This window comes from Pistacia vera, unplaced genomic scaffold, assembly GCF_008641045.1.
Source record: "Pistacia vera cultivar Batoury unplaced genomic scaffold, PisVer_v2 Contig193, whole genome shotgun sequence".
In the NCBI taxonomy this organism is placed as follows: domain Eukaryota; kingdom Viridiplantae; phylum Streptophyta; class Magnoliopsida; order Sapindales; family Anacardiaceae; genus Pistacia; species Pistacia vera.
The window spans coordinates 241,957-254,818 of record NW_022195994.1 but is presented as its reverse complement, the minus strand read 5'-3'; positions in this window follow the sequence as shown (position 1 = coordinate 254,818).

Sequence of the window (12,862 nt, the reverse complement as noted above, 5' to 3'; positions counted from 1 at the left end):
TTACAATAGCCACGAATCACCAATAATATTCCGCACAAAATTTAGAGCTTTATCACAACTCTAACAAAGTGAAATACACAAAAGAGTTATGAAAAGATAAGAGTAAAATCACCAACCAAGCACCTAAAATGCAGGTTGTATAACTCCAAACTCAGCTGTTAAAATAAAAAACCAACCATCCATATTGAAGAGCCAAATGTCCTCTGTGTTCTGACCAAAAATCAGGTTGATCAGACAAGAGATGACCTTTCGATCGTCAAGTTGAACAAGGACCGGCAGACTGAAAATTCTACAACTTGAACTTTTTGACTTGGCTGTCTTTTTAGAGGCAAAACTCCACAAAAAAGATGGATATCATGAAACTGACCTTGGAAGTGAAGATATTGCTGTCAACAACAACGCTCAGAAGTTTGAGCAAAAACAGATCAAGATTTACCATTGGATCGTCACCGAAATAATCTAGTGTGGCTGCCTCTTTCTCACTTCTGCAGATTTTGTTTCAATGAATAGTGCCCTATTTTTCACAGTATTCATCCACTCAAAAGAAACAAATAAAGCTACTAACTTTTTTTCTTTTATTTTATTTTTGGGCTTTAGGATTTTGGGCCATCCTCCACATGAGGGAAACCCAAGCCCAACAAGGTTGGTGAACTATAACTTCAATTATTATTGGGTTGGGATTTAAAGAAGCAATTTTGTAACTTTCAGTTTGATTAGCTATCAAGTAAGGTTAATTTCAATTTGAAGTTGACATATTTTAACAAAAACAGTGAATAATGTATGCTTTGTGGTGATTTTTGATGTTGTAGTTTAAATTTGTTAGTGCATGTGTATACTTTTTGTTATTTTATGTTTGGGTTTGTTTAATTTTAATTGAGTTATGATGGTCTATATTGATGGTCGATGTAAACAACACTTAAAAAGATTCCTTTATTTTCTTCATTTAAATAAAAAATTGTCCAATAGAAACGGTTAGGTTATTTGAAAAAGATTGTGAGTGAAGTAGTCTCTTTTTTGACACCCCACAACTATGTTGGTATTTAATTCCGCCAATTTATACAAAGAAACTTATATGTTAGATGGGTCTACGAAAACTACAACTCAGGTCTTGCCCTGTTTTCCAAATAAAATTTTAGGTAAAATGCACATAACACATAATTTATGGCACACATATTCCATCAAAGTTGTCTTCTATAACATATTACTCACTATGGTATACTTGGAAGAAATAACGCGCAAGAAAAATGGTAACGAACGAAATCTTTAACAAACAAAACATAAAAGATTCCTTTATTTTCTTTATTTAAATAAAAAACTAACCAATGGAAACGGCAAGCTTATTAGACAATAAGTATGAGTGGGACAGTCTTCTTTGACTCCCCACAATGGTGTTTGTATTTAATTCCATCAATTTACACAAAGAAATTTATATGTTAGACTTTTGGGTTTACGAAAACTACAACCTTCAACTTGGGTCTTGTCTTGTTTTCCAAATAAAATTTTAGGTAAAATGCACCTATGACATAGTTTGTGGATCACATATTCCATCATTTTTCTCCTATAACATATTACTCACTATGGATTTCTTGGAAGAAGTTATGCGTAAGAAAAATGGTAACGAATGGAATCCTTAGCTAACAAAACTTTAAAGATTCATTTATTTTTGTTATGCCCGAAAAATATAGGGCTGACGTAAGTTCCAACCAACCTGTAAAAGTCAGAGCATGGGTACACCCGTAGCCTGCTTCTGTCAGAATAGTGGGCGCGCGCCAGACCAACCAGGAGCTATGCTGATCCCACGTGTCCAATCCCTGCTCCAAATCGCTATGGAAGGTCGGCAATGTGACATAAAGAAGGATTTGCCCGGAAAATCCCACCAACTCGCAAATTCAGTGATGATTGCCTTAATTCATCCCACTATAAATTGAGAGCTCATCTCTCATTCAGGGGATTAACGCATTTTTACTCTTGATCAACTGTTTTCTTTGTAATTAAAGTCTTTTCCTTCTCGTATCATCAATTGTAAGTCAGTCAGTCAGCTCATGCGACTGGACCTCTATCATTAATAATACAACAGTGGATGTAGGATTTGCTTCCTTAGCATCCGAACCACTTTAAAATGCTTGTCTCCTTGCATTTACTCTCATTATCCTTAATATTCACGTGTGTCTTCTAGGCCAGCTCAGCATTACACGCGTGTGTTTAGTTGGTGTAAAAATCACACATCAACAGTTTGGTGTTAGAATGAGGGCCTGATTTAGTGTTCATCCTTCATCAAGAGAATCTCTAACCCACTGGTCCTACAACAGCAAATGGCCCGCCAACTTGAACCTGAGCAAACCAACCAGGGTGTTGAAGGAACCCCCTAAGTCCAGGGGGTACCTCTTCCAAAATACCTTCAGTTCCGCAAGGCGCTGTAGGGGATATCCCATCACGTTCACAACTTGACCCTGCCATTAGAAGTTACCTGGAGAGGTTTGACAGTACTCTCTAAACAGTCAACCAAAAGTTGGATCGTTTGGACCAGAGCGTGCCATCCAAGTCAGCCGGGGCAGTGAAACCACCAAAAACGCATGCAGGTCACGTGAAAGTGTGGCAAAGGGAAATAGCCTGTGCCACAAGCACTACAGCGTGTAGACGAAAGGGTAAGCAAATGGCAAAAAAAGGCCTAAGGGCTCCAAAGGGCCAAGAAACACCGACTGCGTCCCAAGCAGAATACCAGTCTCATTAAGACTCGGTGAAAGGGCGCAGCCTGAGCTGTCCCATGCCACCTTTTAGGGGCACCCCAGTAAAAGTGCTGGACGGAGTGATTTTCACCACCGCCAGTGAAACGATCCAGATCATCATCACACGGGAGGTTCCCACACTTCGCAGGGCAGTTTTTACCACCACAAAGGTCGTGAAAATGCCCTGTACCGTTCATCGCCATCACACACCTCTAGTCAGGGTGTGTCGAGGGTTGCCAGGACCGTCAGCCGAGGCGAAGAGGAACCTGACCTCCGGACCTTCCTCAACCGTAATCGCAAGGGTCGAACTCGCATGAGTGAAAGTAATCCCTAAGTGGCTTTATTGCCACAAATTGAGGAGCTGCAGTGAGCTTTAGACCAACTAAGAGCTCAGCAAAATGAGCAAGGGCAGGTCGCATCCACGTCCTCCTTCTCTCCCGAAATGCTAGTCGCTCCACTCCCACCAAGATTCAGAATGCCCGACATGCGAGCGTTCGATGGAAATGTTGATCTGCAGGATCATCTATATGAATTCAACGACCTGATGGAGCTTCACCAGGTCTCGTATCTAGCAAAATGTCGTTGTTTGGCAATGACTTTGACCTCTCATGCCAAACGGTGGCTCAGGTCGCTCCCAGCGGGATCGATCAGTTCATGGCTTCAGATGAGCGTCACGTTTCTAAGGCATTTCCAAGCAAACCAAAAGTTTTCAATGCCTCTAAGCTACCTCAGCAATATAAGGCAAGAAAGGGATGAATCCCTCCAATCCTACATCGACCGCTTCCATAGGGAACTCAACAAGGTAGCTCATACTCCCGAAGAGTCTGTTCGGACTCTCATCATAGTCGAAGTTCGTCCACAAACTGACCTGTGGAAAGAACTACAGGCTGAGGACGATGTTTCCCTTACCGGATTCTATAACCTTGCGGAGAAGTACCTTCAGATTGAGAATTCATTGGCAACACTTCGCCATCGCGACCCCGGCACTTCAGGCAGTACGTCTGGTCGGGGGGAAAGTAGAAGGGCTGATCGTGGAAGGGCCACTAACAATCAGCAAAAAGGAAAGAAACCTCTCTACAAGCCTAAGAAATCCTATGCTCTTGTCCCTCGTCGTGATCGCGATAGAGACCAATATATGCCTCTGAATGCGTTTATATCGACTATTCTCGATAAATCCAAAGAAGCCAACCTGCTCGGAGAGCTTGAGCCCATGAAAACTCCCACGACAGCCAAAAATAGTAAAAAGTACTGTCGCTTGCATCGGGATAACGGGCATCACACCGATGAATGTCGGGCTCTCAAGCAGGCAATCGAAGAGCTCATCAAGAAAGGGCATTTCAAGGAGTATATTGACGATTATACTCCTGCGCAAGAGAAAAGTTAGGGGGAGCAGAGAAAGAAGTGTTGTGATCGCACAGGATATTGTAGTGTCAACCTGATCTTTGGGGGGCCGCACCTCGCGGGAAACACGCGAGGTACCCAAGAAAGATATGCTCGCGAGGCCCACCACAACCCAATCCGTGTGATGAACACGTCACTGCGACCACAAAAGGTTCGCAAGGAGGAGCCGATTACTTTCTCCAAAAAGGATACAGCCCATCTGCATCATCCCCACGACGACGCACTTGTGATCACGCCCCTCATAGGGCGCCATAACATCTATAGGATGCTAGTGGACAACAGAAGTACTGTGAACATCCTGTTCCAGAGTGCTTTCAAAAGAATAAACTTGGACGAGGCCGACCTGAAGCCCGCCTCGATCCCTTTATATAGTTTTACAGGGCACCACCTGATCCCCAAAGGAACGATCCAACTTCCAGTCACGCTGGGTGACTATGACGAAGTGACGAAAGTTACTGAATTCCTGGTCGTGGATTGCCCATCTGCCTTCAATGGAATCCTGGGGCGACCTCTACTAAGAAGCTTCAAGGCAGTCACTTCCATATACAATCTCAAGATGAAGTTTCCCACCCTGACGGGGATAAGGGAATTCAGCGGATCGCAGAGCGCATCTCGCGACTGCTACATAAAAGCAGTGCAGATGGCGTGTAAAGGCAAGGGTATCTCGTGTAGCATTCCTTGATAGGCTATGGCAATCAGTAGAATCAAGCCACAGCCAGGTCCAGCCGAGGACAATATGGACCCTCGAATTCAGGAAAGCCCTTCTAGCGAGCCAGTTGAGGATCTGTCCGAGGTATCAGTTGACCAGAAGGAGCCAAGCCGAGTATTAAGGATTGAGAGAAATCTCAACCCCCAGCTTGCTTCCGAGCTGATCAGCTTCCTAAAAGAAAATATCAATGTGTTCGCTTGGTCGCATGCAGATATGGTCGGGATCAGCCCAGATATCATCTGCCATGTGTTGAACATCGACAGCGAAGCTAAACCAGTTTGCCAGAAAAGAAGAGCGATGGATTCGGAGCGGTATACCGCCTTAAAACTAGAAGTGGATAACCTCCTCCGAAACAGGTCCATCCGAGAAGCACTCTACCGGACCTGGGTTGCCAACCTGATTCTGATAAAGAAACCCAATGGCAAGTGGCGAACTTGTGTCGACTTCAGCGGCCTCAATAAAACGTGCCCAAAAGATAGCTTCCCCCTTCTCAGGATAGACCAGCTCGTGGATGCCACCTCGGGGCACGAGCTGCTAAGTTTTATGGACGCGTACTCGGGATATAATCAAATTTTGATGTATGCGTTGGACGAAGAGCATACACCTTTTATTACAGATCGAGGACTATACTGCTATAAAGTTATGCCCTTCGGCCTCAAGAACGTTGGCGTGACCTACCAGCGGTTGGTTAACCGGATGTTCTCCGACCAGATCGGTAAGTCGATGGAGGTCTATGTAGATGACATGCTGGTCAAATCCCATGTCGCTGTAGATCACATAGCGCATCTCGCTGAGATGTTTGATATCCTCCGACTGTATAGAATGAAACTGAATCCCCTCAAGTGTTCGTTCGACGTATCCTCAGGCAAGTTCCTAGGATAAATGGTTAACCAACGAGGAATAGAGATCAATCCCGAAAAGATCCAAGCTCTCCTCGATATGGAAAACCCCACCAATAGAAAGCAGGTCATAAGCTTTAATGGGCGAATAGCGGCACTAAGTCGCTTCATATCGAGGTTAACAGATCGTTGTTTGCCATTTTTCAACGTTCTGAAGGCCAATAAGAAGTTCGAGTGGACTCTCGAGTGCGAACAAGCGTTCCAAAGTATAAAAGAACACCTCGGGAAGCCACCTCTCCTGTCCAAGCCTCTTCCACAAGAGATCATTCTCCTGTACATGTCCAGAGACATCGGGTAAATTGCTTAAATGGGCCATGGAATTAAGTCAGTTCGATCTAAAGTACAAGCCAAGATCGACTATCAAAGGGCAAGCTGTTGCTGACTTCATCTCAGAATTCTCCTATCTCCCAAGTGAGTCAGAGCAACAGCCTAGCGAAGCCATCTAGAGAACTGCTCAGAACCTATCGACCTGGCGCCTCCACGTCGATGGGTCATCGAACAGAAAGAGGGCTGGCACAGGTCTTCTCCTTTTGAGCCCCAAAGGGGCTCGCGTTCACAGTATCCTCCTATTCGGATTTAAGGCAACTGACAATGAGGTCGAGTATGAAGCTCTGCTCGCCGGATTGCGGTTGGCCAAAGAAATGGGCGCAACCACAATCAGCATTCACAGCGACTCCATGCTGATCGTTAACCAGATCTTAGGAGAATACCAAGCCAAGGAAGAAAATATGATCCGCTATTTAAAAGAAGGCAAGGTCGCATTCGAGCCATTCAAGCACTTCACGATCACCCAAATTCCCAAAGATAGCAATTCTGTGGCAGACGCCTTGGCAAAGATAGCCTCATCTTTGGACTCAGAAACACTGGATAGCATTCCTGTTCGATTCATTAAGACCCCTAGTATCAGCCCGATCGAGCAGGCCGTGAATGTAACAGAATCAGATTCTTGGATGACTCCCATTTTCTAATACCTCAAGGATGGGACCTTGCCTGACGACAAGGTCAAGGCAAGGGTTCTGCGAACAAGATCTGCCCGTTATACTCTCATCGGGGACCAGTTGTATAGGCGAGGGTTTAGCGCCCCTCTCCTCTGATGTGTAACCAGCGACGAAGCAGATTATATCATAAGGGAAATACATGAAGGGATCTGCGAAAATCATACCGCCACACGATCTCTTGTGAACAAGGTTGTTTGTCAAGGGTATTATTGGCCTCGAATCCAAGATGACGCCTATAACTTTGTCAAAAAATGTGACAAGTGCCAACGGTTCGCGAACATTCCGCGAGCTCCATCCCAAGAGCTGATAACAATGACTAGCTCCTGGCCATTTTCCATGTGGGGAATCGATCTCATCGGTCCCATGCCGATCAGTAAAGAGGGAGTCAAATATGTCGTGGTTGCGGTCAATTGCTTCACCAAATGGGTGGAAGCCGAACCGCTAGCCGCGATCACAACCAAAAAGCACAAAGACTTCATTTTTAAGAACTGTGTGTGTCGATACAAAATTCCTCATACCCTCATCTCAGAGAATGGTAAACAGTTCGACAACGAGGAATTCAAGCAGTTTTGCGACGAGCTGGGCATCCATAAAAAATTCGCCTCAGTCGCAAGACCGCAAGCAAATGGTCAAGTTGAAGCTATCAACAAAACCATCAAGCACACCCTGAAAGCCAAACTTGGCGTAGCCAAAGGGAATTGGGCCGACGACCTCCCCGAAGTCCTATGGGCGTACAGAACAACTCTGAGAACTTCTGCCTCAGAAACCCCTTTTTCGTCAGCATACGATTGTGAAGCGATGATCCCTGTAGAGGTAGGAACTGGTTCGCTGCGGAGGGACTTGTACAATGAAGCCAACAACGAAGCGCTTATGAGAGCAAGTCTGGACCTTGTTGAAGAGCATCGCAGCAAGGCATTGCTTAGAATAGTAGCCTATCAGTAACGCGCGAAGAGATTCTTTAATTCAAAGGTCAGACGAAGAGACTTCCAGGTCGACGATCTCGTATTAAAGGAAGTTCTTCTCGGTACTAGGGAACCAAGTGCGGGAGTGTTGGGACCGAACTGGGAAGGTCCATACCGCATTGACAAAGTGATAAGACCGGAGACTTATCATCTCAAAAGGCTGAATGGTTCCAAAGTACCCCGAGCTTGGAATGCTGAGCATCTTTGACCTTACTATCAGTAATTCCGAACTCGGTTTTCCTTGTAAATTAATTTTTTGATCTTTGTAAGTTATTTTATTGCAAAGTGTTATTCTGTTCGCTTGTAATAGTGCATATAATCTTGTTCGTATAAGTGTATAATCTTGTTCGCATAGACTTATTCCAATATGGTAAGCAATCAAAATGTACTCATGCATAATAAAGTGAACAGAAGTTGTAAAAGCAAAATGTATTTTATTAATGACAAGAGTACAACAGGCAATGATAAGATTATTGGCCCTAATCTGACTCCTCGGGGACCGACCTCATCACCCTAGGGTTGGTCGGCTAGAGGTTTCCTCGAGGCATGTCCCAAATCCTCTTTCTGATTGGATTTTCGAACAGTCGTCGCTACATAATCCTCTCGTGTCATGGCCAAGAGAGTGTCTCGCCAGTCCTCTGAGAGATCGGACATATCAAGGGTAGGATTCTTTGGTCGCAAGGCATAGATAGAGTCAATCGCCCATTCGGCATCCTTATCCTGCACCTCTGTTGCCTGCCTCTGCATCTCTTCAGTTAGGGAAGCAACCTTCCCTTGACTTGCTTGGAGTTCGGCTTCAAGAGTTTGCTTTTGCGTCTCTAGGGCGTCCCTCTCTTGTTTTGCTCGCCATGCCCGTGTAGTGGCCGCTTTGAGCTCCTGGTCTTTCTTTCCGACCTCCCTGGAGAGCCTGGCTATGGACCTTTGAAGCTCTTTTATTTCCTCTCCATGCTTCTTGAGCTCGGCTTTTTGGAAGTCCACCGTGCGAAGAGCCGTGTCTCTTTCGTTCAGGTATCGGTTCGTCGACTCAGAGGATAGGTTCCTTTCCTCTTCGACGGCTTCCAAGCTTCGCCTGAGGTTCGCATTCTCTTCCTTCAATGCGACCTCTCCCTTCGCGGCTCCCAACCGAACCTTCTCCAGGGACAGTTGCGTGGTAAGCAGGGCCTGCGAACAAGGAAAAATAGCAAGTTAATCAAAAGAAACTAAGGGAAGTCCTCTCCAAGGGCAATTTGTTTACCTTGCTTAAATGCTGGACAGATGTGGACATTAGGTCCACGTTGCTGAATCCTGCGGACTGCTCAAATGCTTCCGAGAGTCCGCACTCCAGTAAACTGTAGACCATCATCTACAGGTACTCCGATAGGTTCCCCAACGAGTCCAACACTGGAGTTCCTTTCTTTGCGTTATCGGACGAGGTCATGTCGCATGTCAGTTCCTTACCGACCTTCTCCCGACGTCTGGCTGCGACCCCCCGGGTTGATTGCCCTTGGATTCAGTCTTTGACTCTTCGACCTGGATTTGCCTTCTTTTCTTCTCCGCTCGCTGAGCCCTTGTCGTATGCCTCGGGCGAGTAGTCGATGGTTGGGAAGCCTTCGCGGTTCGGAGTGGTGCGTCCTCTAAAATTTCAGTAGGTCGCACCAGGGCACCCGATGTGGCCCCTTCAACTAGGCGATCGGTAGGAGCCGCATCGGTCGTCTTGGCGGTCTTTGACCGCGAGAAGTTGAATTGTCTTTGTCGTAGCGGCTTTGGTTCCTTCGGAGGCATTGTCGCTGCACGCAAGCATCGTTAGCCAAAGTATTCAGTTTACGACCAAAAAAGAAAAAAAAAAAAAAAAAGAGGCCAGTTAGCGAGACTTACTCGGTGCTCGCATTGAAAAAATCGTACTTTCGCAAATTCATGGTCGTTATAAGCTTCTTCACGTCGCGGCTATCCTCGGGCAGGCAGCCGAAGGATATGATCCTATCCGGATCGGAGAGCAGCTTTACATCGGTCGTCTTGTTAACTGCCAAAAAAGAAAAAAGCAAGTCGTTAGAAAGAAAACGCATTTCAATTTAGCAAATTCACCAAGGGAAAAGAGCCTACTCAGTTCTTGAAAGCGGCAATGGCCATCGTAACGAAAGAAGAAAAACTTCGTTTCGTAGGCCCCCACATTGCTAAGGTAGCTGTGTATCCCCTCAGTAATAGAAGGTCGCCTGGACAAGTAATAGGAATCCTTGTCTTTACTCTTCTTCAAGTAGTACGAGTAGCCCAGCTCCAACGCGGTCAGTTCACCCAGCCTGTTCTCGTGACACATGATGTACATGGCAACAGCAATAACATACACGTTCGAAGTGAGCTGCATCGATGCAATCCTGAAGTGGTCCAAGACCGACCTGACAAAAGGGTGGAACGGGATCAACCCGCCACCCTTGATGATCTCTTCGGAGATCGCGGCTAACCCACGAGATGGGTATCGCGACGAGTGGGCCACGTCGAGGAAAACGTCCTCATCGATACCATACTGTTTTATCACCCTCTCGAGCTCTTCCACGGTAAGTACCGAGTAGACCTCGGGGGTGATACTCGGAGCATCCTGCAGGGGCGAACCGGTTCCTTCCTCGGATCTAGTCGTTGAGGGATCCATTTTGCTGGTTTGCAAAAGCGACAAGCAGAGGGGTCATTTAGCCATCGTACGCTACTCTGTACGATGACGTGAAAGAAAAAACTCCCTAAAATCTAAAGAAAACCCTAACAACATGGTTCGAGTCGTGAATGACTCGAACCCGACTTGGGCGTCTCGTCTCCAAAGGGTTATCAGAAGACTAACGCCATTTAACCATGAAAAATAAGAAAACAAAAGCAGAGAAAGATTCATACCTCTCGAAGCACGAAGATGGCTTTTGCTTCGAATATCAAAAGAACGCTGGTTTGGAAAGCAACAACTCCAAGCTTGCGAAAATCTCTCTCAACGAAAAAGGCGACTGTGGTGACATTGCCTGAGATATGAGTTTTTATAGCATTCGAATCGACGTCTGGGAGGTAAAACTTCTCACCGTTGATCACGACCACGTGTCACAAATCGATAAGAAAGAGTGAACATCACGATTGAAGAAAATCAAATCTTCATCTTGATTGTGCTCAAGCGACAGCACTCTTTCCCTCACAGCATTTGAAAGAACAGCATGCATGCATGAAGAGTGGTGGAAATGGAGAAGAAAGCATAAAAAAAATTGGATTCAAAAAACCGGTTTTCAAACAAAGCTTGGATATGAGATTATACTTACTCCTTTGCTTTGGATTGATGAAGATTAGCTTCAAAAGGATGAAACCTCCACACTTTAACACCACCTTGAGAGGATTAGAGAGTGGCCTTGGCTAGGGAGAGAGAGCTTTTAGTTTGTGTTTGAGTGAACAAGTGAATAATGAACAAAAATGCAACCTTTTGCACTTATATATACTTGGGCTATTTTGCAATTATTTATTTTTCACTTCCAAGCCCAATAAAATCTTATTTTATAAAGGGACCCCACGAATTTAATATGCTACCCTTTGAATAATCAATATTATTCAAGGGCCCATGTAAACTAAACTAGTTTACATTAACAACCCATAAATTTACCCTTTTTACCCTTTAACTATTAAAAGGTTATTTTTGTTCATCTCATTAATCTTAACACTTTAAGATATAATAATTAAATATAATTAATTATTGCTTGACCATTTTAACCCTTAAAATGTCACAAATTGTTTTCTATGTAACTATTACTATAGAAATCCCGTTATTACCCTCGGAAGGTGCTAGCCCTCTTCGGATAATCATTTCTCTCTCTCATCATTCTCTAACTTCTCAAGGCTATTGGTGTGACCATGTAGGTCCACCGTGGATTAGCCGTGAGCCGGTTCTGGATGAATCCGGAAACCTGTCCGGAGGCCCAACGACTATGGTAAACATCTAGCAATGTGCCATAGTCCCTAAACCACGATGAAGAAATACTTCATCGAACCCATTTCAGATCATACGTACCATGCAGGTAAAGTCCCTCCATTGAGATATCCTAATCGAGTATGGATTCATGGAACGTCAAAATCCTAAACTCGATCTTCTACCGAATTGTCGATCAATATGTCCGGAACTTGTCATCACAAACTTACTTTTGTATGACTAATAATAGACTCTGGCCAGAGATTCAGTTTTCCGACATTTATCGATGTTCGTCTAGGAACTCGAATCCGGATGGAGTCAGCGGTACTCCCGATCCTATATTTCCGAGTCAATGGATCCCCTCTTGACCATCGTTCGTTTCCGCATATGAACAACGCATGACCAAATAGGCTTTATTGTACGAAACATGATTAGTCTCGTACTTATACACCGTATGAACCATACGCATCCATATCGGATCCGACTACAATGTCTCAGGTCAAAGGACTACATCGTGCACTGATATAACCAAACGATAAATCATTGACTACATGCTTTTCCAAGTGATTTGTCGTTATTCGGTCACGTTCGAAAAACAGTTCACCAACCGTTAATCCATACCAATGCCCTAGTGACATGACTATCATCGTCATCCGTACTTATATCAACTCATGATATCTTTCGGAAGCATCCGGTATGCCTACTGTACAATATAGTTGCCCAAATTTATATTGCTTCCGTAGGGAACCCTTTTCGATAATTCATTTACCTATTAAATGAATCATCTGGACAATTCATATACATACTTTATTTTAAATGCATGACTGAATAAAGGAAGCAATTTACATATATGAATTGAAGAACTCTTTCTTCTATTATTTATGATATATATAGATACAAGACAAAATGCTCTGAAACCGACAACACGAATGGTTTCTAGGGCATACACTAATATACACTAACAGCATTAATTGTGCTCCAATTTGCATTTAATGCCCTGGTATGGTTTGTCATTTCAGCATGTCACGCATTTAATGTTCTGAAAAATGAAATCATGCCAGCACGCAGCGCATTTAATGAGACTGGTTGGCACTTACCTTGCCCAGGACATGCTTGCCAGCGTGGACTGCTTCATTAAATGCACCTGTACTAAAAGTACAACAGATAAAGCCTGACAAAGTCAGGTCGCTCGTCCTTAACGAGCAATAACCCTACGAGGTCGTGTTCGCAAAACAGTGCTACTCTGATCTGTTTCTAAACAGGTTGAGA